The sequence below is a fragment of the Hemicordylus capensis genome, chromosome 2 (genome assembly GCF_027244095.1).
Source record: "Hemicordylus capensis ecotype Gifberg chromosome 2, rHemCap1.1.pri, whole genome shotgun sequence".
In the NCBI taxonomy this organism is placed as follows: Eukaryota; Metazoa; Chordata; class Lepidosauria; order Squamata; family Cordylidae; genus Hemicordylus; species Hemicordylus capensis.
In genome coordinates, this window is record NC_069658.1 from 105,997,850 (window position 1) to 106,022,558 (window position 24,709).

Below are 24,709 nucleotides of genomic sequence, written 5' to 3' on the forward strand. Positions count from 1 at the left end.
CATGTGTATGACCTGTCCCTGCAATGGCAAAAGTTGTGAACCCCTGGCTTAGACATCATGTCTCACCAAATTACATTGTGGCCTAAATTACATTAGACTGCTCAACTTGGGCATCAAAACTTAGACACCACTATAACTCATAAATACCAGAAGAAAAACAAAATAGCTCTTCAAAAGAGCCCTGAACAAGTCAAGAGATTCTTTCTAAACCTTTGGAAAGAAAAAACCTGTGTAATTTCAGAACTTTCCTAACCAGCTTCTCAAATAGCTTCTCCACACAATTTATACCATGGCTTTTAGCAAGAGCTTTGGAATTGCATTGAGCTCCCAAAGATATTTGGGTATTTCTGTCTCAAAATGCTGTCTTCCAAATCCCTTTGCAAGGTCAGTTTGCATTTCAATCACACTGAATACAACACTTAACTAAACTATTCATGCTCAACAGTTTTTGCATATCTTATCTTCTGCTAATCACTCAGTGCCTCAGCTGGAGTGGAGAGAGTCAGAGAAGTCAATTTGAATTGCAATGCTTTTCCGAAGAACAAAGCATTCTGTCCGAAACACAGTCATTTTGATTTGGAAACAAAAATCTGTTTTTTAATTCTTGATTTTGTTTTGGTTACAAAACCTCTGAAATTGCCATTTCCGGGCACAAAACGTTTTGTACCCGAATTGAAATGCACAAGCCTACTGTTAGGCTTTTGTAATCTGATTCTTCATTCATTCTTCATTCTCTCTTCAGTTGGGACCAGGCAACCACAGGAGAAGGAGCTCTCCCCTCCCTCCCCCCCGGTACAGAGCGGGTCTAGCGACTGGCCGCCTAAAGGGGCCGAGTAGGAATTTTTTGCTCCCAACGCATTGGCCACTGTTGGGTTTTTTTTCGCCTACTCCATTCTGTGTCCTGGGTGCGTAGTTAGAGTTAGGTCAGCCACAATGGCAGGAACAGTGCGGGCAGGGTGGTAATTTGAGGGTTAGAACATCGGTGAGCACCCTTGGATATGTAAAAGGGGTGATTGGTTAATCGCTCCTTTGTAGCCTGTGCGGCACGGGGAGAATGATTGCCATGAACCCTACTTCAGGACTTCTCCAACCTTTGGGCTGTGCGGTCCGGGGTGGACGAATGCCTAGACATATCCAGATCCTTTCTTACAGAAGGGGGGGCCGGCTTTGAAGGAATTGGGTGGAGTGTACCTGCCCATTCCCGAGCCAGGGTGTGTCGCCCAGTAGGGCGCTGGGTAGGATTTCAGAGTTCTGACCTGCTTCTATTGGCCCGCACTGTTCTCTAAGGGTGATTAATCACCTGGTGTTCCAGTCTGCCATGCTTTGTGTAATAGTTAACAAAGTTGTGGCCCTTTTCTTCTATACTAAGTCTACGTGTTTTCTTGAGCTGGGGTCTGGGGACAATGTTTAATTTTTGTTTTAAAATGTTTTTAAATTGTTAGTTGTTTTATTGTTTTTAATTTGTTTTAGCTTTTCATTGTTTTATAAGTTGTTTTAATTGTAAACCGCCCTGAGCCATTTTGGAAGGGCGGTATATTAAATAAATAAATAAATAAATAAATAAATAAATAAATAAATAAATAAATAAATATTTTTGCATGAACAAGAGACTTGGGTGTAGTCTGGGCTGCATTATCTGCATGTTGAAAACTGGCATATCTCCTAGCATCCTCCCCATATAGAACACAGCCTCTTGTTGGCCACTGTGGAGTTTCAAAATAACCACACAATTGTCAAAACATGCTTGTATTTGGTGTGGTGTTAGACCGTCTAAGAATCTCTCTGCATTTCTACATGTGGGATTGTAACTCATAAGGATGGAAATGTCTGGTGTGGATCAATTTCCCCACTCTGTTTTTGGGCCCAGCCCTGTACAACTGCCAGAGCTTGGACAAGTGTATATATGCTCAGGCTTCTATATGTCTGCAATTCCACAGTCTAATTGTTACTGACTCCGGAGCAGTATTATGACCAGAATGCCATATTGGATCAAAATAGCCCCTTTTTCATATTGGTCACTAATCTGAACTATTTATCACCTCTGGAGAAGTAATAGTAAAAAATAAAAAAACATTTTATTAAGCTATTTGATAATTGTTTGCTATGGCATGCAAGTATTCTTTGTGGCTTCTATTGTGGGGTGTGTGTGTGTGTGAGTTGTGTTGTTCCCTGTGGTGAGTTGCGCCTGCGGCGAGTTGGCTACGTCCAATTGACTGGCGGCGAGTTGACTGTGGTGAGTTGGCCGTGGTGAGTTGTCCCATTCTTTCCAGGGAAAACAAGGAACCCTTCCACCACCACCTGCCCCCCCCAACTTAGAATAAAGTAAAAACTGGCAGTGGCTGCTGTGCTGTGGACTCTGTATTCAACTCAGCCAACAGTTAAAAGCAGCAGGTACCACAGATGCAAAAAAGGTGGGGGGGAGTGGGAACTGGGAGTTAGGGAAATGGGCTAGAGAGAGGCCTCAGGCCAAAGGGCCTGGACCCCATAGCCCAGAGGAGAGGAGGGAGACACTCACTGGGTGTGTGTGTGCAGCAGCAGAGAACAAAAACACACACAGTCACACCAGGGGGAAAAGGGTTTAAAGCAGGGGGAATTGGGGGTGGGGAGCAAAAACACAGCAGTGTCTGTCAGGCAGACTCAGCAACAGCAGCCCAGAAGGAAGCCAAGCAACTGCAGCCAGAGTGATTTTGCTAGGCCAGAGGCTTGGCTTTAAATAAAATTTGAAACCCCCTGCTTTGGGAGCTCCTACCTTGGCCCTCCCCCCTGGCCAATAGGGGGCCAGTTCTCAAGGACTGGCACAGTGCAGAGCCTACCAGAGAGCCAAACTCATCTGGCCAGCCAGGGAAGTATGAGCTCAGCCAATGAAATCAAGCCACACAAGCCACACAAAATGGAGGACAAACATCTAAAATGGACTCCGACTCTTGAACCTTCAAACCGGTTTGCGTCAAACGTGGCCTGATTGGTTTGGACTTTGACTGGCATTGCCAATGCAATGCCCTGTTTGGTCCAAGTTTGAAGCTTTGAACCACACCAGTTTGAGTTCGAACCTGTTTGCACATCCCTAGTATACATAGACTAAGGAAATCGGAATCCTTAAGATGTGTCAGGAGACTGACTTGGAGGGGAGGGGACACCGCTGACCAGAACAATTGCAAGAGGGGGAAGGGCAGTCACCTAGCTGAAGATAAAAAATGCCTGTCTATCACAATGATAGGCAGTTTGTGTAAACAAAATTGAGTACCAGATTGCTGTAATCTGACAATAATGTAGAAATGGCTGAGTAGGACTGGTCCAACCTGGGGAGGGGCTTGAATAGAATGAGGGGGGAGGCAGAAATGCTAACTAATGGGGTTTCCATGAAAAGTGGAGTTTTTTCACTTGGGAAATAAAAAGTGATGTTGACTGTCTTGGTTCACAGAAGCAGACATAATCAATTCTGACCATAGAAAATGGCTACCATTCTTGCTAAAGTACTGACTGCACAAATGGTCTATTCTCATGAGCAATGTAACACATGAGCAACCAAATTCATTTGATAGTGCTTTCTCTTTTCTGTAAACAGAAAAATCACAGCATGTGAATTTTAAGTTCCCTACATGAAAGGGACATTCCCTCATGAGTTTGTTATGGTACTTATGTGAATAGACTGCTTGGGGTGCTGTATTTTCGAAGAAGTGGCTACCATTTTGTATCTTGGAGTACCTTCTTAAAACTGGTGAGCTGATGCCTTTAAAAAAAGAAATAGCCAGTAATTTTAATATATGTTTCATATATTTTGTATTGGGAAATTCGTAGGGTGAGATTATAGAACAGGGGTGGAGCCACAATTGAGGAAAATAGGTTCAAAGAACCCACACCCTGCCCCTCAGGGGCCACACCCCACTCCTGCGTCAAACACAGGAGATGGGGGTTTTACTCTGAAATGGGGTGCACCCCCCATTTCTGAACAAATTCCCAGCCAGCCCCGCATTCCAATCACGGCTGGGAGCGTCTTTCCCTGCTTTAAAGGGAGATATGCTTCCAGCCAGGCTGGGAAGCCGGTGCTGGACTAAGCGGCTCAAAAACGGAGCCGCCACTTGAGCGCCGGCTTCCCAGCCTGGTTGGGAACATATTTCTCTTTGCCTTTTAAAGCAGGGAGAGCCGCTCCTGGCTGCGCTTGGAACGTGGCGCTGCCTGGGAATTCGCACGGAAAAGGAGCGTGAGCCCTATTTCTGAGCAAAACCCCGTCTCCTGTGTCTGATGTTAGATGCAGGGGGCAGGGCGGGGGGATCATGGTGGCAGGCAAACATGGGCCACCGCTCACCTCCCTACAGGCCTGATATAGAAAATAGAATTCAGATAAATAGTCTCAGATTTCTCTCTCCTCACTACTTGTAAGGTAAAATAATTCACATCGTGAGAGGAATTCTGTGTTCAATACATATTTTCATCATGTTATTTATGTCTCACATCCTACTAGAAAGCTAAACCTGTGTTGAAGAGGTAATGTTTTTGGCACTGTCGTAATTATTGGTTTTGTAGGGCATGAAATCCCTGCAGAGAGCACACAATAGGGAGAAAAGCTATCTCATGTCAACACCTGTTGAAGTTTAGTGAAGCAAACAGTTTGTCCTACCTTGGCATTGTACACTATATCCAATAAAACAGAGGTACAAGGAAGCAAGACTGTTAAGATACAGTGGTTCAGAATGATGAATAGATAGGAAAGCTATCCCTTCTGTGAGGATAAAGAAAGAAAACCAATAAGTCAAAAAGCCAGTTCTATTTAATGACAGTCTTGGTATTCAATGTAGCTTTAACACTGACTATAATAAAGGCATTTTGATAGATCTCCTGTAGCAATAGCTTCCAAGGCAAGCAGGTTTCAATCAAAAATTTTTATATAGATCATTCTGGTGACCAAAAATAATAATAATAATAATAATAATGGGGAAAAAGTAGCAATAAGAAAATTTTTAATTTTGAAGCATACTTATGTTTCTCTGTAATGCTAGCTGGAATTTTATATCTAATAGTTATATATAATATGGGTCTCACTTGGTATCATTAAAAGAAAAGTGAAACTTACTATTTGACACACAGTGAAGCTCCCCCGCCTTCACCCATTCTTTTCATAGTGGGTCTTACTAAAAGATAATGAGTTAAACATGGACTATTTTCAGGAGTAGACATTAACTTGACACGAAGCAGATACCTTGACTAATTGGACCCTGCATAATTGCATGCTTCATTCTTGGTGAGGGTGAGTGTGCATGTACACAAAGCTTTGCTTTGGGAGCATGAGTAACAGCAGTAATTTGCTAATACTGGCTAGGTTTATATCTTTTAAAATTGGCTTGCTTACTCTCACTTTTAACTGAAAGGAGAAGCTATGATGAGGTGAGGCAATACTGGCCTTGCACTTTTTCACACCTGAAGTGAAAAGTCAAAACACCCTTCCCCATTCCACTTAAAAAGAAGAAAAGACAGACACATGGAGATTTTTGTCAATTGGGTTGTGTCCTCTCGAATCTGTTGCCCAAAGTGCCTGTACATGATTCCAGAAGGATAACCCCATTCATGTGCTCAGAGGCTGCTCTGGGTGTGACCCACATGCTCATCGGTCTCAAACAACTCTGGGATCAGTGAGCTTGGGCCACATATCTGGATATTGAAGTGGATATCAGCTTGAGTCAAATGTAGGGAGAGTATCCATTCAACAAGACATCTCAGTAAGTCTTGTTCTGTAATTATTTGCCCATCTTGAATAATAACTAGGGATATGCACTAATCATTTTTAAATTTGATTTGTGCCCAAATCTAATCCCCTGCTAACTGGGCAAAGAGGCACCTTTTACCGTGGTGATTCTCTTTATTTAGCAGGGGGAGAGTAACTGGCCCTATCCACCCCCAGCACAGCATCTCTCCAGTGACTGTTGCTGGTGTCTATCTTTTTTTTTTTAATGTGAGCCCTTTGGGGACAGGGAACCATCTTATTTATTTATTATTTCTCTATGTAAATCGTCCTGAGCCATTTTTGGAAGGGCGGCATAGAAATCGAATTAATAATAATAATAATAATCACCCTCCCTGATTTGTTCTGTGTCCGAATCTGTCCCCCCGAATCACCCCAAATCCTATTTGGATTCAATTTGATTCAATTTGGATTGATTCAGACCACTTATAAAGGTCCTAGAGCACCAATTTTGGGTGTTGGGTAGGTCCCCATGCGTGCCACCTACCCCCTACCCCCAAATTTCAAGGCAGTGGGTTACTTGGTTGACTTTAATGGGTTTTTAATTTTTTAAAAACTGATTTCAGAGCTCAAAATTAAAAATCACCCCTTTCACCAATTTGCTTAACCTGGAACTATCAGGTTGCCAAGCAGCACTTCCTTCCACCCACTCCAACATATATAATCAAAACTTGAAGTTGGGTGGCTAATGTCAGCTGGCAGAGGAAAGTGCTGCTTGGCTTATGACATTTATGCATATAGAAGTCATGAAGTGTGTGGAACTTGTGGTCCATGCCGAGAACCAATGGCTGAAGGAGCTGAACTTGCTTCCGTTTATGTGTGAAGCTATCCATAGTATTAGTCCACAACAGTGTTCCCTCTAACAGCGATTCCCAGATGTTGTTGACTACAATTCTCATTATTCCCAGCCAAAGGGTAAACAACAACTGGGAATCCCTGTTGGAAGGAACAGTGGTCCACAAATAATTTGGTGCTATGGGAACAAGACTTGTGCTTGCACACTTGTTCCTGCTGGCATATGCTCATATTAGTTTTTGGTATACAGCAAATTATAGTTTACTGTTACAGTCGATTGTATGAAACCATGGTTTGCCACAAAGTAAGAAGTAATTCATGTTTTGGAGTGTTCAAGGGAAGAAGTGTTCAAGCACACATGACTCATTCCCATAGTGCCAAACCAAGGTTTGGCATTATCTGTGAGACAACGTATGTTGTCTCTAGGGGTGTGTGTAAAAACAAACCTAAATGTCAGCAGTGGCTACAATTTCTTTCCTGGGGAGTGGGGTGGGGAAACAGAAAGATTTGTATTGATTTGTTAATAGCTAGTGCAAATGAGTAACTTCTAAACTTTTGAAACTAATATTTTTATTCTTTTGGTGTAATCTATCTATCTATCTATCTATCTATCTATCTATCTATCTATCTATCTATCTCTATCTCTCATATTTTTATACCGCCCAAAACACAAGTTCTCTGGGTGGTTTAACAGGCAAAACCCCCCAAACCCCTCAATTTGCTACAGATAAGAGATCTACTATATATTATAATTACACTGCATGAAAAAGAATCTAAGAAAGTGTTGAACAAATCTTTATTTCTCATGTTGAAACATGGGCCTTTTGAAATAATGAACTATGCAAAGGGGATTTCAACAAGCGAGTATCACATTGTCATTCACCTGGAACATAATTTAAGATTATAGAATCTTTTTCTCCTCTGGGAGCCGTAGCTGATAAGAAGCAGTAAAAGCAATTAGGGGTTTCTTTTCTCTGTCCTTAGTAGAAACACTATTACCGTGTTGGTAGAAACAAGAAGAGTAGCATCTCTTTTTAATTTGGGGACATAGATCCAAAGAGCAAAAACTGTACAAAATAAACAAGAGTGGCTTCTGCTTTCATTTAAGAAAAAACACTAGTTCTATATTTACATATGAACTTGGGGAACTGTGGTTTGTTGACAAATGATGAGACCCTCTAGGAGATTATATGCTGCCTTTCCTGAAGCTGAGACAGGTTGCTCTAGCACTACATAAGGGACCACTAATTGCTTGTTATAGCCAGGGGCATGTTTTCTGTGACTTGTGGTTTTCCCAAGGTGGGGGGTGAGTCTGTTGTGGCTCTCCAGAGCCTTTGGCAAGCTCTAGGGAGGACTACTGTGAAGCCTTATTCAGTTATCTTCAGAGGCACCATTTCCCCCAGACTTCTGGGCAGAAGTCTGGTTCAGAAGTCAGCCCCTGGGGCCTCCAGATCATGTTATCCTAATGTCCAGGCCCGCACCACTGTTGATTGCAGCTGTTCAGGGCACATGCAGCGAAATCCCAGCCTACATGATCTCTTGCGGCGTGGCAGTGGGACCGACCTGGGTGAGCGAGCTGCTTTCCCCAAGACAGGCTCATCCCAGCGTGGCTTATAACTATAGTGGCATGCAGTCACGTCCCTTCTTATTTGTGTTTGCTTGCTTCCTGTTGGTCACATGATGGCCTTGGCATCAGGCGTCCTTAGCAACAGCCTGAGCCTAGAATGACTGAGCTGAAAGCAGGCAGGCAGGCCCCAAGCAGAGTGGAGCAGAGAAGTGACCGTGAGGCCTCCCAGGAAGGCATGAGTCTTCTGCTTGGAGCTTCCAGGCCAGGCTGAGTGGCAGTGACCATGCCAGGCAGGTGTGGTGTGTGAGCTGTGGAGACAAGGGAGAGGCAGCAGTGTAAGCTAGGTAGCACGTGTCTCCTCTACTTGCTTGCCACTAGCCTACCACACACCTAGACTAGCAACCACTGAGAGAACCAGTCAGAAAACAGATTTCTGAGCTGTGCACTGAATCAGAACCGAATTGGGTTCCAGCAGTTATGCTGTGGGTTGGGGTTCTAGTGGATGGGTTGGGATGGGAGAGAGAGTATGCGTGTGAGTGAGTATTCTGGATTCCAAGAGGGATCTGGTGCTGCGATTTTTATTGTTTGTGTTCTGGGTGCTTTTGTGGTAGGGGTGGGGTGAAATGGCTGTGAGTAAACAGAATTTATGCATATGGACACATTCTTATGCAATAGCAGGAAAAAATTGTGCAGTAGAAACTAGGTTTATGTTTATTTGAAAATATGGGGATTTAATAAGGACCAGTGTCATAGAAATAATGTGGGGGGGAAGTCTTGGTCATCAATAATAGTTTGGGAATGAAAATAATATCATCCATTCTTTGCAAGACACCTTCTTTTCCCCTCCGCCTCTTCTCTTATTTTCATATTTTTCTCTCTCTCCTCCCTATATCTCTTTTTCTTGAGTTCTCTATTCATTCTCAGTTTCCCTTCCCTATGTTTGTACCCCCCCCGCCCCAATTAGAAATAGTTTAGGAGTTGCTTACAGGTTGGGAATGGGGGAGGGGCTGCACTGGCTTCTTTTGTGGCTTGAAGAAATACTTAGACTAAACCCTAATGGGTATGCCCTAACTCTGTGTGTGACTGTGCTGTTGTCTCTGTGTCCTTGGAAAAATAGGTTTCTCAGAATTGCTGGACTTGTGTGTTCTGCAAAAATGTGTGAGATGGGGATATGTTAATTTACATGTTGAAATGTTACTTTACATGTTGAAATGTTACTTCCAATGTATATCTGCATAAATAGTCTTGTTTTACATCTTTACATTCTTGTGAGTTCAATTGCTGTTTTGGCGCTCAAGAACCCATGTGTTTAAAATACTGCATGTGTCACTATGTGTGTAGGGGGATGATGCTTATTCTGCAAGTGGGGGAAAGGTCATTTGGGCTAGGCTCCAAAATTACCTGGCTGCACCTCTGGTTATAGTTCTCATTCTGAATGGGCTGCTTGACACTAATGTGGGGGTTCTTTATTTCCATGTACCATTCATCTGATAGTTGGACTGGAATTGAAGCTTCATTTTTCCATCTTTTGGCTGCAGGAATCTGACACTCAGTGCTGTGCTGCTTCTCTTTTACCTAAGAATTAATTATGGCTTCTTTGTGGTGCAAAGGCTTCTACATTACCACCCACATATTTACCAGTTAAACTATACACATAGTACTGGAGATGTAGTAGAGCCAGAGTAAGTGGTGTCATCTTCGCATTTTGCACAAACTAGAAATATGACTGCAATTTTATTTTTGTGAGTTTAAAATCTCTACTTTGTGTTACTGCTTTTTTTGTTTTAATAAAATGCAGACGTGTGTGTGTGTGTGGCGGGGCTACTGGGCATGTAGCCACAGCTTTCTTCAAAGTGTTCATAACAGCCAACTGCACTGCTGAAAAGAAGTTGCATTCAAATAGATTGAAATCTCTTGCCTTACATGTGATTGTTAACATGCATACACACATCAATGGACTTCTGACAATGAACGAATGATGATGAATAAATGATCACAACTGAGCCAATGGAAACAAAGTATTAAAAGAGATGCTAAGAACGAAAGTTAGAAAGATTTCCTTTTGGGCTTTCATTTTTTAGTCACAGTTGTTTATGTTGGGTTGAATCCAAAGAAGCAGCATGCGTGGAGTCATGCTCATGCTTCCCTTCAATGTAGCCCTTGAAAAAATCTGCTCTTGAGAGTTGTGGGACCCTCAGAACAGCATAGGAGGGGATCTCTACAAAAGTTTGGAGGGTAACTTGCACAAGCAGAAATGCCTTCCTTAACTTGCACAAGGTACCTGTTTGGATACAATTTAGTTGTGCCAGGGAGTATTGCTTTGTGCACTGACGTATATAAACTTTGAGTCACAATGAGGTGCTACACAAGATCCGAGTGGATCGTGTGTACACCACACATGAGTGGGCTTAGCCCACTCTCCCCACAGACGAGCAGGGAGCTCACCCTGGGTGGCCAGATTGACCGCCCACACAATTACCAGCTCCATCATGGAGCCGTTAAGGGTGGCAGGGATCGAGGGCTGCCCAGCCCCCGAAAGTCCCAGGATGCCCCGTGAGAGTGTGCGGGGCATTCTGGGGAGACCCCCAATGCCAGGAAGCTTGATGTAGCCTCCCGGCTGTGGGTCTACTTGTGAGTTTCTGCATTGCGACAACTCACAATTTCCAAAACTAACTTGGGGGGGGCAATTAAGTGGGTTAACCGCCGGGAGCTGTGTGGTCCCTGACAGTTCACACATGTGGGGGAAACCGGACTGGGCTCCCTTGGCCCGGTTGCTTCCATGTGTGTGAATAGCCTCTGTGATGAATTTATTTTCCTTTTTGAGAAGAATGGGATGAGGACATAACTCCCTAGGAGTGATAATTAACAGTAATTACTAAGTCACACTCACTGTTTGAAATTAATGAGTTGATTCTCAAATTAAATAACAGGATAATTTACATGTTTCATGCCTTGTTTTTTCAAAATAAGAAATATTCTGTTACCATAATATTTTTTTAAAACTGTACTGTATGAACATTTCCTCTGTATGGAACTGAAATGCATGGAGCACCAGGCCTCATTAATTTTCTACATAAGAGGCTTTATAACAAATCATCTCTCTCTCTCTCTCTTTTAAAAAAAGGACTAGAAACTCAGGCAATTGTTTTCTGTAAAGGAATACACTTTCTTCCCTCCCCTTCCCCCCCCAAAAATGGTAATGTAAAGCTTTGAATGGAGATAGTTCCAGGACATAGATTTGATGAATCAAAACAATAAATAAAGGCTGCTAGAACAGGCCTTTCTTTAACCAGGACGTTGTTTGTTCCTGCCTTGGTTGGAATATAGTCATTAATGCTTTGCAATGTAGCCTCTAGACAGGGTTTTAATATAGTTTTGTCTTGGAAAACAAATTATTCTTGATGGGGGGGAGTGATAAATAGCTCATTCTGAGGAATGGGAAATACCTTTGAAAATATCTAAATAGCTTCCTATGTATCATCTTATGTCTATTACAATCCCTTTCTAGTTTGAGCTGTAGATCTTATCTAGAACTTACCTGGGGGATGAGACCTCCTTTTGAGAGGAGGAAAGTGTTTACTGTGAAAGGGGTTATTGCTAAGCAACTAATGAGTAGTCAGGGACTTGATAGAATAATGTTAATGTTCCTTAATGGCTGAGGATGTTTTTTCTCAGCTAGTAGAAAGACCAAATGAATAGTCCTGGAGCAAGTTTGAATTTGGAAAGAGGGAGACAGCTAAAAAAGGAATGCAGCTGTTGCACTCTAGAAGTCCCAGTGCAGGATTAGCAACTGTGGTACCAGTGACGGATTTAAGGAGAGGCAAAGTAGGCACTTGCCTACGGTGGCAAAATTTGAGAAGTGGCAGGGTGGGGGCAGTAAAGACCGCACAGCAGTGGCTGCGGGGTGGGGGGCTGACGGGACAGTTCCCCCTTTTACCTTTAAAGCAACACCACTGCATGGCAGGGTGGCGAGAGAGAGCGCATTTCAACTCTGCTCCTCCTTCCCTAATGACTAGACAGTCCCATCTGCAGCCCGTTTTTGATCTTTCTCCACATGCGTGAGGCCCCTACCCTCGTGGTGGTAGTGGGGGCGGAAAATCATTGGCCATATATGGGTGGCAAAAGGTTTAATCTGCCCCTGTGTGCTACCTTAAAAAGTCATCTTGTATATTTGCAGATAAACCAGCAATGTTAGGACTTGGACACCTAAATCTCCCTTATGCTCTCCAAAGGAAATTATGTCTTTGAGAACTGTCTGGACTTCTCACAACTCATGAGCAGCTGTGTAAGAATAACTGGTGTGTGCAGCCCATCAGGATAACTAAAAGTTATGAGGCAGCCTGCCAGACCATTGACAAAATATTTATTTACCAGCCATCAGAAATATTTCTATTATTACAACATTGTCTAGAGATACTGTGTGTCAAAAAGCTTTGTGAGAACTATTTAACCTGTTGGTAAGATTATCTTCTGTCCAATAAAATTCAGTAATGGAACCATAGCTAATATGATGAAACAATATGTGTCGAATATATCTATTATAAGGTGTCTTAGAAATTCTTACCTAATGAATACCAAATTGTATTGCCTTTTCTTATATTTATGTTGAGAAAACATCCCTGTAGCAAGGAGTCAGTTGACATTTAATGCACTTTACGTCTTTTGAAGGTTCTGTTTTACTACATTGTATTACAAGTATCTTTCCCTCTGCCTATTCTCTTAATGCACAATCTCCTCCCTCCACCCTCAATTGCACACTACCTCAGTTGCATCTAATCTCCTCATTAGTTTGTCTTCCAATAATGCTTAGGTTGTCTATATTCTTCCATATTGTTACCTGCCTTCTCCTACACCATTATTACATACAATTTCCTTTCCTCCGTTGTCTCTTTCCCTTCACTGTACCTTTCATTTACATCTTCTCCTATTGCTCTTCGTCCCCATCTCATATCAGTTTAAAAAGAGACTGCTCTGCCTCTGTATTCCAGCACAAACACTATTTTTTGCTCTGTGTGTGTGTGTGTGCGTGCGTGCTGAAAGTTGCCGGGCCTGCACCACCTTTTTATATATACAGTTTTCAATAGATTAACATTCTTGGACATATGTATGCTACACATATAAAATATTGCTTACCCTGGCAGCATCAGCTCTCAGCTGCAATGTCTCATAGTGACTTCTTGGGGTGGGGTCATGGGTAAAAGTGCTTGTCTCTCGAGAGTTGGCTGTTTGTTTAGTCTCTCTCCCCTTTCAACCTTAAGCTCAGCTTTCCTATCCTTCTGTAACTTCTAAATAAATCCTTGTTCTTCAAACTTAAAGAACTGTCTCTAGACCTCTTGCTTGGCTGCTTTCTCACCAAACTGGTTTTGCTCTGGTAATGAGCCTAACCTACTTCACAGGGTTGTTGTGAGGAGAAACCTAAGTATGTAGTACACCGCTCTGGGCTCCTTGGAGGAAGAGCGGGATATAAATGTAACAACAACAACAACAACAACAATATACCAGATATAACTGTAGTCGAGAAGAAAGAAAAACAAGTTAAAATAATCGACATAGCAATACCAGGGGATAGCAGGATAGAAGAAAAAGAAACAGAAAAAAATCACAAAATACAAAGATCTACAAATTGAAATTGAAAGGCTGTGGCAGAAAAAGACCAAAATAATCCCAGTGGTAATTGGCACCCTGGGTGCAGTTCCAAAAGACCTTGAAGAGCACCTCAACACCATAGGGGCCACAGAAATCACCACCAGCCAATTACAAAAAGCAGCTTTACTGGGAACAGCCTATATTCTGCGACGATATCTATAACAACAGCAACAACATTGACAATAAAATTCAGCCATCCTAGGTCCTTGGGAAGGACTCGATGTCTGGATAAAACAAACCAGTCAATAACAGCTGTCTGACTGTGTAAATAAATAATAATAATAAACAAGCCGACCCCCGCACAGAGCATCTGTGCGTTTTTTTGGGCCGGCAACCTCCCCCCCTGCACTCCAGCTGGGCCACCGCAGCCTCCTCGCCTTGCCTCCGTGCTGGGCCGATCCGCTGCCTCTCTCCCCTCGCCCCAGTCTCCGGCCCAGCCGAGTGCTGCAGCCGCAGCCAGGCGCTGCCTGGCATCCGGGCCCGCTGCCCCCTCCTTGCCTCAGCGGCCGGGCCGGGCCCACTGCCTGGCCCACTACTTGCGCCGCGCCGGGCCTGCAGCTGCCCGGCCAGCCAATTCTCCCGCCGCTGCCGTGGCTTGGCCCACCGCCAAGGGGGTTGGCTACCTCTCCCCCCGCCCCCCAGTCTCCAGCGGGGCCAAGTGCCACCACCTGTCGGGCCCAAGAGCACCTCGGCAGCTGCAGAGAACCACTTCCCAGTCTTTGTAGCCAGCTGCCCACCCCCAGTATCGAGGCCCGCTGCCGTCTCCTCACCCGGTCCTCCTCCTCACTCCTCGCCCCACCCGTCGCTGCCAGGCCTGGCCTGCCAGCGGCCCTGTGCTCTCTTTGGGGCCGGCTACCTCTCTCCCCCCCCCCAGTCTCCAGTGGGGCCGAGTGCCGCCGCCGCCAGCGGGCTGCCGAGAGCCGCCTCCACCGCCTGTCAGGCCTGCCGAGAGCCGCTTGCCAGTCTTTGCGGCCAGCCTCTTTGGGGGCCGGCCACCTCTCCGCCACCCACCCCACCCCAGTATCGGGGCGCGCCACGCTGCTGCCTCCTTGGCCCGTCCTCCTCCTTGCCTTGCCCCTTCGCACCACCCGTCGCTTCCAGGCCAGGCCCACCGGCCAACTGTCCTCTCTCCTGGGTGCGCCAGCCAATCAGGCGCCTCCGCAGCCCAGCCAATCAGCTGCGCTTAGGGTTGATGGGAGCTGCCGGGACGCATTTTGGAAGGCACACCTAGGAGAAATATATATATAAATAATAAATGAACTGCCATTCTTCCCCTACAACTTCTACATGCTGTGTGTGTGTGAAGCCATCCAAGCAAAAACTTTGCCGTGTTCCTGGAAAACACTCAGGTTCTCTTCCCAACATCTGCTTTGGATTCTGTTTTTACCCTTTCCCCCCGAAAAGGAAAATTGTTGTTTCTCTGCCAGTGGACTTTTTCATAAAGGATTACATTGTCAAGCAATATGTATTATGAATGACAACTCTAACCAAGAAAATGTCCTGATTCAAATAGGCCTTGCACTGGGAGTGTTGGGCTTATAAACATGTCCTCTAAAAAGTTACATGAACATTTTAAGATTTATTTTATTCATTTGATTTCCAAGATGGAATAAGGCTACATTTACATCTATATTCACTAGTCTTGATATGGCTTTAATTTTGAGTGTTCAGTTGTGCTCTGATGGTCAGATATGAAGATATCAAGATAAAGAATGATAGTGTAGTGATCTTCAATATTTTTGGAACAGGGGCCACTTCACCAAAAAAAAAAAAAAAAAAAAAAAATAACCCTTACAATGTGAGAGCCATTTCTCATGTTGTTGACCTCTGCACAGGACTACACTTTTCTCAGTGCTGGGGGGAGCTTCTAAGAGAAACTGAACACTCTCAAGAGTTCTCTGGGGAAAGCACTGGGAAGGGCTATACTTCCCAGCACTCTGTGCATGCCTTCCAAGATAGCGCAGGGGCTCAAGAGGGCTGTTTTTCTTAAAGGAGCCTCCCTTCCTGGTGCTGCATGGTGAGAATTGTCAGCTCCACATTATGTCAGGGTACTGTGCAGAGTATTCAGTTTTGGACAAAGCTTCACATGGGCTCAATAAAGTATTAGTCAGGGAGGTGCGCTTAGGGTTGATGGGAGCTGTCTCTGGCCCCCAGGCCTTGCAATGAAGGTGTAGCATTAAGATGAATTGTGGCACTGCATTTCATCTCACCATTGATGAGTGATGACCAAGGAAAGATAGTGTCTGTCCTTCTATTGGTTCACCAAAGCTGAATAATGAGAGGAGTTGAGATCCCATGTGTAGTGTTTTCAGAGATCCCTTTAGCAGTATGATTAGGCATGAAGTGATAGCACAATTCTGTGAAGGTACAGCACCTACATAATGCAAACTGCCTACTCTCCATCTGCTTGGTTGCTGCTTGGCAATGGCCAGAAAGTACCACACCGTATTTCTGTATTCTGGTATCTTTGACCAGTATCATGCCATGACATATACAGATGTGTTCATGGACATGCCTAGGAAAAATAAGCAATGGTGGCATCTAAAATACCGTATGTGTGAAGTTGTCCAGAGTCTTCATTATACTAGAGCACTTCTGCATAGTAATGAGCACAGTATAATTGGTATGAGTTCAAGCCCTATAAATGGGTTACTAGTTCCTGAGGTTCATAGAAACAAATTTATTTATTTATTCGATTTCTATGCCGCCCTTCCAAAAATGGCTCAAGGCAGTTTACACAGAGAAATAACAAATAAATAAGATGGACCCCTGTCCCCAAAGCGCTCCCAATCTAAAAAGAAACATAAGATAGACACCAGCAACCGTCACTAAAGGTACTGTGCTGAGGGTGGATAGAGCCAGTTACTCTCCCCCTGCTAAGAGAATCACCGTGTTAAAAGGTGTCTTTTTGCCAAGTTAGCAGGGGTAAAATCAAATTTAGTAAAATCAAACCAGATTCTACTAACAAATGTATGCCACCGTACAAATATTATTTGTTCAGCTCATAAAGTATTCGCAGTATGTGGGGGTTTTTGCCTGCCCAACTGTCTCGGAGCATCTTCTCCCAAATGAAGGCACTGAACTAGAATAATTATCTGACTCTCTCCTGAATAAGTATCCAAAATTGCTATGTAACTGGAGATTGAAAGCAATTGCTTATTTATTCCTCTGGAATTAATGTGCTAGAAGGGACCACAGGCTGCATCACAGGCTGCTTCTGGCCGTCAGAGAAATTAACCAATATGCAAAATAAACATTTGTTATTGTTTAGGCTTCTCCATTATGAACGGTGGGAGTGTGCCCACCATGACAGAAAATGTAATGAGTCATTTAACAGTCCCTAGTTTAACCAAAGTTTTGTTTTCCTGTTGTTGTACTGCCCATCTTTCAGACTTCAGCAGAGGAGGGGATTAAAGAGGGCAGCCAGTTTACTAACTAGTTGTATTGTCATTCTTATTGCTACCCTTCTGTCAGACTTGAGCAAGAAAAGAAACAAGCAGAGAAAATCTCATGACAAGAGTTCTTGCATCCTGTAGGCACCTGTACACTTCCATAAGTTATAGTCTCCCTGAAGGCCCAACCATACATTGGCTGAGTTCAGATATAACATGAAACTGGAGATCCCTTCACCTCAGATTTCATAACCATATGTCCAAACGCCACAAACTGCAGTTACAGGAAAAAAGTGTTTTCCTCCCCAGGCTCCATTTATTACCTTTGGTTATCACTCAGTTTCATTGTCCCAACCTTCGGTTTGGCGAGGCCAGCATCATATATGAACACTGGCACCGCTGTTAGCCTTGTCCCAAACTAGAATTGAGGGAGGAAGCTCCTCCTTCGCTCCAGCTGCTACTGGCTATGTGGGCTGTCCTTCAAGAAAGAAGGAAGCCTGCACAGCCAAGTCCCCAGCCTCTCTGCAATCTCACTGACTGCAAAGAGGCTCCTCTCCCCAACATCCAAATGTGGGGGTGAGGAGGCGTGGAACCTCAGGTCCATTATAATACTATAGTGGGTTGTGGGTTTTTTTTGAAGGGTTCTGATCTGCAGAGAGTTGATCTAGCTGCTGTTTCAAAAGAAAAGTCAAGTCTCTCAGCACTAATGACAGGCCTAACATAACATTTATTTTGGGCCTCAGCTCCAGTGTGTTGCTTTGCTTTGTGTTGTCTCACTTTCTTGTCGGTCTGGTCCTCACACTCCACAAGCCCTTCTCTCAGATCTTAGTGCTGCACAACTTAGACCCTCCTGTAGATTTAGACTACAACTCCCATCATCCCTGACTACTGCCCACTGGCTGGGGACAATGAGAGTTGTAGTCCAGCAGCAGTTGTGGGCAGTACTTGTGTTGAAGGAGACACCACATTCAGTTCATGTTCAGAGGTTATTTTTCTGTGATGAACCCATGGCGTACAGGGTCTGGTGCTAAACCTTGGTGAGCCCTGATTCAAATCAAACTGTTTTCTCAGCTGAAAACACTAATGCAAGAGACAGCATCTGATAATTGCTTTCCTTCACTGTTTTCAAAGTGGGAATCACAGAACACACTTATTTGCGAGTTAGCAGTCTGAAATTAATAGGATATATTTTTCAATATACATGCATAGAATCATACTCTGAAGCCTTTAGTATAAGTGTGCTTTGTTCATCTCTTTGTGTTGTTAGCTTTATATCTCTTATTAATCAGCAATCTGAATGATGATTACTCTGTGTTAACATCTAATAAGACTCATATTCAGAATAAGACTTTTATTCAGAGGAGAGGAGTTAAATAGAAGCTGTCTAGAGGAAAAAATCATAAATGCTCTTTACCCCTAAATGTTTTGCATCAATGCTAGGGAAACCTAGAGAATGAAGTTAGCGTTTCAAATTGTGGTGTTAGCTACTAACCAATTAGTAAAACAACCAGTATTAAAATATTGTAATAACTCGTATTAAACAGTGCATATTTCTCAGGGGAGAGCAACTGTTCCTGTTCAGCTCAGCAGAGTGTGTCTCTAGTGGTTGTTGCTGGTGTATTTTGTGTGTGTGTCTGTTTAAAATTGTGAGCCCATTTGGGAGGGAACCATTTTGTCATACATTTTTGCTGTGTAAATGACTTTGAGAAACTTGTTTGTAAAGCAGTATATACATATTTATAATAATAAATATAAAGGGCTCTTCCAATACAGGCTGACCCTGGCCCTGTATAATGCAGGCTAATCTGCGAGGTTCCATTCTCCACTATAACTGCAGATAGTGGAACTGTGGATACATTGAGTCAGTAGGTCTTGCGAGGGGATGTGCGTGTGCGCAAACTGGGTTCCTGGAAGCTCTGAAATCGGCAGAAAATGGCAATAAGGGGCTAAAAAACTGCCCCCCAAAAGTGCCCTACTGTGCTCCACAGGTTTCCAGTATCCAGCAATGCCCCCCCAGTCCCAAATCTTAAGATTTTTTGTGTGAAAATCATGTTTTTTTAATATTATCAAATGAGCCACAAAATGGCTCCTTTTCACAAAATAGAGTTGCTAAGCATCTCTATCATATTTCTATAGCACTTAGAGATGCTTATATCAGGCAGCATAGAAATGTGATAAATAAATAAAATGGCAGCTGGAAATGATCTTGGAGGTTATTTAAGGCCACCCAGAACCCATGGTTACTCAGAATTAACCCTCTGTGAACCACGCCCCCTCCCCGCTTATACTGAGGTGGGATTTCAATTACCCGGCTGTGGATATGTGAAACCGTGCATGGTGAGGTTCACCTGTATTGATATTCGTGTTAATCTGTGGCTTGACACTTAAGAACAATTATGTAGCTGGATATGAGAAGGGATGTGTGACTACCGCCACCACCACCACCCCTGACTTTAGATTTGGCTTCAGAGTGCCACCTAAAGCAACTGGTATTTCAGCTCTGAAATACCACTGAGTGTTCTGAATAGACCCAACCTTGTCTGTTATCATGTGGATTCAGCATTCCAGGTACAACCTCAAACCTTTTTCACAAAAGCGAACCAGTCCAACGGATAACCGCATTTAGTCACTCAAGTACAAAATGCATTCTGGACAGGCCCAAAGTTTGGAGGGGAACCTCTCTATTTCAATTGGCCAGTGACCTGAGTCATATCAAAGATGTGGTGAGCCCTCCTGTAGGATCTAGGGACCTTCTTCACCCCTGGAAAAGTAGGTAGCCTCCTGCTTTAGTTCCTATAAATATTTGAGCAAGCCTCATCTTCTGCATTGCTGTCCAAAGGGAGATGCTAGAAGGAATCCTACTATTTCAGCCAAGATGCTCTGTCAGCAAGAAATTGGAGTGGCTGTAGAGGTCTCACCAGAGGAACCTAGTTCTGATCATGATGGATTTCCCTCAACAATTCTGAAAGAGAAGGGTCTATTAACCCATGTTGGAATCCAATCTTTACAAGTTTTTAAATAGATGAGAATTAAGCTCCAATAGCAACATAGTAAACTTGGTTTTGAAGTGGAGCACACATAGATCGTTCGATTAAGTCCAGGGGGTGCGTTCTGTGTGAGGTTTAAGGTTCATTTTTTCTCTGATTAGATTTAGCTGTTTAGACGTACCCTCTTTTTCTTACTTATAATCTTTACTCATTTAAGTATGCTTAAATATCATTACTGTGTTTTTTTCTTGCTTGCTTGCTTGCTTTGCTGTGGATAACTCATTGTTCTTATTCATGTATGACTGTGGCAATCTCAGAAATGTAACCGCTTCTATTTCTATTACTAATAAAAGCAAAAATTCTTGCGCCCCCCAAAAAAGATCTAAAGTAGGGAGTCGCTGGCTCATGTTCTGTAATCAAACATGGGTGGTGATGATCTGAGCTTCCATTGAGGAGCTGGCAGTTTGGGGCATTTGTGCCAGAGAACAAACACTTCAAGGAGCTGCCCATGCTCCAGAACAGCTAGATAGATTGGAAAAAGGGCAAATGATGTGTTTCAGATTCAACTAGTACTTTTGTGGCACAGGCGAGTTACTTGAAGTATATGCTCTCTGGCACAAATGCGCAGTATCGCTGACACCTGACCAGAAAGCCATAGCAGTGCAGGTGGATCTGCAACCAACATATAGCACCATGAATGGATTGCCTCCAACCACACTAGACTGCAGAATATGGGGGCCAGAACAACTGGTGTATAAAGGATATTTGCAGTTTTAGAGAGCAGAAAATAAAATGAGAGTACATGCAGGCTAAGGAAAGCAATGTTTCCAGAGTTGTTGATTCTAATGCTCTTGTTCAATGGAGAACGGATAATTAGAAAGGACTAGCCAGTTATGGAACCAAAGGAAGATCTTTTAAGATTTTTTTAATGCCTTGCTTTTAAAAAAAGGCCCATAATTAGCTTGAAGGACTGAACGCTAAATTATTAAAATCAGCAACAAAACTTTGTAGGGTCCTTTTTAGGTTACACCACCTAAAATTGCCTGAGATAACAGTAAGAAAACCTGGCACTGAAGAGAGAAATTACCCACTATGGAGATCCCAGCTGTGGGTAGAGGTGGCAGTGAAGGCATTTACTTATATAGACAGTTTTGGAGAGCTGCCTTGGTAAACAGCTGTATAGAAATAGTTTGAATAAACAAGGTACAGGTTGGGTATCCCTTATCCGGACACCCGAAATCCAGAATGATCTAAAATCCAAACACCACAGCCTTACAAAACACACACACACAAACCCACCTCAGCTCACTTTAAAAATGCGGTCAAGCCGCCTTCCTCAGGGCCAGGGCTGTCCTGCTGCCCACCCACCTCCGCCACCACTGTCATCACCAGCGCCTCCTGGCTCCTCCACTCACCCGCCTCCACCTCGCGGCAACTTTTTTTTTTGCCAGTGGAACTCTCGCACACTCTCGCGAGAGTTCCAACTCACTGTTTATGGATGACTCCAAAAATCCAGAGCTTATCCAGTCCCAAGCAGTCCGGATAAGCGATACTCAACCTGTATAGTTTTTTTTAGTCTGTAAGAATTTGTTCTGCTGACATCATAATGCAGATCATTATGACATCATAATAGAGCTAAATCCTGTCCCGCTTACAAGAGCACAGATTTCATCCTGTTGCTTTTGAAACAGTCATCTGCTTCCACACATATACAGTCTTGGTTTTTACTTTTAGGCTGCATTGGAAAACATTAAGAATGCAAGCTGTGGTGGCATGCCAAAAGCCAAATTGTGCACATGGCAGCAATGCATATAACAAGCTGGTTATAAACTGGGAGCCAGCATGTACAGAATTTTGAGGCAACTACCATATGCCATGCCTTGCCATGCAAAAATTGTAGATTGTGAGCCTGCAGGCAGAGAGCTATTTTTGCAGCACTTAGTGCAAACTAGGCATTTTGATAAATAATAAATTCTGCTGAAGGCCCAATAGTCATGTGAATTGATCTTAAGGTGCAAGACCGTGTACTTGTCGTCATTTTTTCTGCTAAGGGAAGTTAAGATAATTCTCTTATCACCCAGTACAGATCTGTCTGATCTTTCATATTTGCATGATAATATGATTACCCTTTCTTTATAGCTTCTTCCGCTAAGTGTGTGTGTGTGTGTGTGTGTGTGAGAGAGAGAGAGAGAGAGAGAGAGAGAGAGAGACTTGCCACAGTCTCCATTTCCATTTCTCCTTTTTAAAATACCTGTCATATTATCTGTGCCTCAAGTGCCAGTGACAATCTCCATTGCTCATGAGCTGACTCCACAAGCCTGAGGATTTGAAGCTTGTCAAATTTACACTTGTGCCTCTGTCTAATCCGTTATAAATGTCAAATATTATTTTATCCAGGCAGCTTTGTTACCCAAGGCAAGTAGCCCAAGTCATAGTATATCATCTTAAAAGTGATGACTCACACAAATATGATGACCAGAACACGTACACGTGTGTGTGTGTGTGTGTGTGTGTGTGTTGTGTTGTACAGTATACGACAAATATTTTCTACCAGAGTAAACCCCCAGACATGGTATTCTCTCCAGTTTTTAAAATGCAGCAATAACTTTGAAACTCTTCATAAACTAATCAGAAGTTCCTTCGTGTTTTGTAGCCTGATCCAAATCATTTTCTTTTTTGCAAGTAAATGATGTGATGAGACTCTTTCAAGTAACTGTGCATAGGGCTGCACCCTTATATAGTTGTCTAGACTAAAATAGGAATGGATCTGCAGTCTTTCGTCTTGTCTTGCATCATGGGATAAAACTCCTATATCCTTACCAAAGGAATATAGAGTGCAGATTTATTCTGAAATTAGAGTTGGGCTTTCTTCTGAAAAAGCTTTGGGCTTTTTGCAAACCAAATTGCATAATTCTAGAGAAGAATGTGTAATTCCAGTGAAGTGGACGCACAAGACTTTCAAGGATATGCTGCTTATGTACAAGTAACCTGAAGAAAATTGGGTTAGTTTGTATTGCATGCTCTCTTTCTCCATCCCTTCAATTTGCAACTTGCAAAATTTTTGCAATTGTTTAAACTAAATAAGATGTCAGCTGTTGCTAATAAGCTCCAATACAAGTCAAATAGTATGGTGGTAAAGTCTGAAATGTATGTCTTGGTTTTTACAAAAGCTTTTAATCTTTGAATTGACATTCCTATTTCCATATACATGAACATGACAGCTCTGAATTAATATTTAGTTTAAGCCATTCATCCTTAGCATTTTTTAAAAATGACAATCTTAAATGTAAGGTGAATGTAGGTTAAATGTACGATTTTCAGTGCTTGACATAAACTATATATTCCTGTGCCTAATTAACAGACTTTTGTCTCTAGTAATTCACTGAATGAAAGTAAGAAAATGTAATTCCTGAACCACACTGTCTTCAGCATCTGTTGGCTTTTCCCTAGAAGTCAAAGGCTCTTCAACACTTGATTTTTAAACCCTCATGACACACCATATTCCCAAACCGGATTGGGGTCCCTGTGGCTATATTTGGAAATAAGGCAATTTCTGGTACACTATCTAGTTTAATGTTACACTTAGCTAGGCTCTCAGTGTTAAACTTTGTTTAGCTCTGCATGGGTCACCTAGCCTAAGAAAACCATAATGAAACTATAGCTTTTCTGGAGCAGTCAGCAATTGAAATATTTAAGCTTCTTAGTGTAGATTTACTGTTCAGAAGATGGTCAAATTGTACCTATGCAAATTTTCTAAATCTTGTATGTAAGTATTTATTCATTCATTGATTCGATTTTCAAACCGCCCTTCCGAAATGGCTCAGGGCAGTTTACAGTTAAAACATATCAGTGTATTAATGTAATCTGGTTTTTCTCAAGACCAGAATTATTGCAGTTAAAGAATTAACTGAGACCAGTGAGTCCTATATACTCCTGTGGAACGTGTAGTGAGAACCCAAAATTTCTGGGCTATCCAGTTAAATTGCTGCTGTTAACCAGCATTTATTGGGGTGAGGGAGTGTGTTACCTATTTCAGTTAAATGCTGGTTAACCACAGTGATTTAACTGTGATTGTGTGGAAATTCCAGGTTCTCATGAGACACTCCATAGGAGTACATAGGACTCTCTGACAGCAGTTACCCAGTGGTAACGTGGGAGCATGTGGGCTTCCGATCACAGTTAACTCACGGCTAAAGGGATCTGAACAAGGTCTCCCCAGTCATTGTCCAATACATTGTGCCACACTAGTTCTGTAATGCCTGAGTAATAGCAAATATTTTCAGTTTACAGATTACAAAGTTTGCTGTATCAAATTAAATGTAGTGATTATACAGTTTGAAAGAAATATCAAAATTCAAATTATACTGTAAGGAACATTTTATATTCAGTTATGATTGTAATTATCTTTCTAAATTGTAAAAGTTCCAAATTGTTCAAGTATGTATTTCTCAAGTATTGTTGGCTGACTTGATGCACACCTTTACAGGGATGCACACTGAGCAAGTAGCATCCCCACAGTTTTCCCCACATGGCATACTGGAAGAAATTTCAGGGACGCTGATTGTGCAAGGAGCAGCTATCTTGC

General features: G+C 42.8%; 1 protein-coding gene and 1 long non-coding RNA gene across 8 annotated transcripts in view; one reads left to right on the top strand and one right to left on the bottom strand.

Annotated features, from left to right (window-relative positions):
- TRPM3 (transient receptor potential cation channel subfamily M member 3) overlaps nucleotides 1–24,709 on the top strand; it is a 598,368-nt gene that overhangs the window by 28,275 nt on the left and 545,384 nt on the right. The window lies entirely within an intron of this gene.
- On the bottom strand, nucleotides 7,307–21,553 carry LOC128343022 (uncharacterized). The gene is made up of 2 exons (XR_008315314.1): nucleotides 21,424–21,553; nucleotides 7,307–8,407 (listed from the first exon to the last, which is right to left on the bottom strand). It is a non-coding gene; the product is annotated as an uncharacterized LOC128343022 (long non-coding RNA).